Genomic DNA, 990 nt, shown 5'->3' on the forward strand with positions numbered 1-990 from the left:
CATTATGTATTATTGGAAAAATCATTTTCCGATATTTCATTTACTCAACTTCAGTTGCGCCGCTTCTCTTTTAACGCGTGAAAAATCTCGTGTTTCTCGCATGCATATCTACGATATCTGTACTTGCCTCGGCCGCGTTTCCCACGACGGCGGCCTCGCTTCCGTTACAGGACACGGACGAGGTGCGGTGGACGCTCAATCGGTGGCACATGTTCGCGGGAGTCTCGGCCTCGGAAAGCTCGGGGCTAGCACGAGGCGCGGTGCCCGAGTTTCCGCTACCACCGACGCTGTTGCCGACAGTCGTGGCAGCGGCAATTGCCATCGCAGATTGTGTCGGGGACGTGAGCGTGGCGAAATCGGCGACAGATCCACCGTTACCATTAATAGCCTGCTGCTGCTGCTGTTGCTGCTGTTGCTGGTGCCTGAGCGCCGCCAGCTCGTTGCTGTGCTGCAGGTCGTGGGTCAACGAGCTCGACAGTATCCTGCCGCTCATCGGCAGGATGTACTCGGGCCTGTCCTCCAGAACGGTGGGGGTGCGCATCTTACCGCGTTTCAGACTGCCGTACCTCTCGGAACCGCTGAGATTGTCGTTCTGGGAACCGTGCAGACTCTGGCCGCGCTTCAGGCTGCCGTAACGTTGCTCGGAGCCGCTCAGGTTCTCGTGGTTCGAGCTTTGCGAGTGATGGCTCATGCTGGAGGCGAGGATGCGCGACGACATGGACAGCATGTACGGGGTGGGCGACACCGTGTGGTCCTCCTCGGCGGTATAGGGGAACAGGTACTTCTCGCCCAGATGATGCAGCTTCTCCTCGCCCTCCGAGTAGTTCTCGTCCGGCTGGCTCTTCGGCGGCGAGCTCATGTCCGGATACGGCAGCGGATTCGGACTCGATGTCTTGTTCGAGGCCATCTCGTTGTCTGACATAGTGCCGCCGGACCACTGGCTACCCCGCACGTCCATCACTGCAATACATTATTTTTTTTAACTTTTCA

At 58.0% G+C, this 990-nt stretch overlaps 1 protein-coding gene across 1 annotated transcript in view; it reads right to left on the reverse strand.

Annotated features, from left to right (window-relative positions):
• LOC105456374 (protocadherin-like wing polarity protein stan) overlaps positions 1-990 on the reverse strand; it is a gene marked incomplete at its 5' end in the record, with an annotated part of 26,150 nt that overhangs the window by 1,724 nt on the left and 23,436 nt on the right. The gene's annotated exons all lie outside the window — the stretch shown is intronic.

Source organism: Wasmannia auropunctata, unplaced genomic scaffold (assembly GCF_000956235.1).
Source record: "Wasmannia auropunctata unplaced genomic scaffold, wasmannia.A_1.0 LD335705.1, whole genome shotgun sequence".
NCBI lineage: Eukaryota > Metazoa > Arthropoda > Insecta > Hymenoptera > Formicidae > Wasmannia > Wasmannia auropunctata.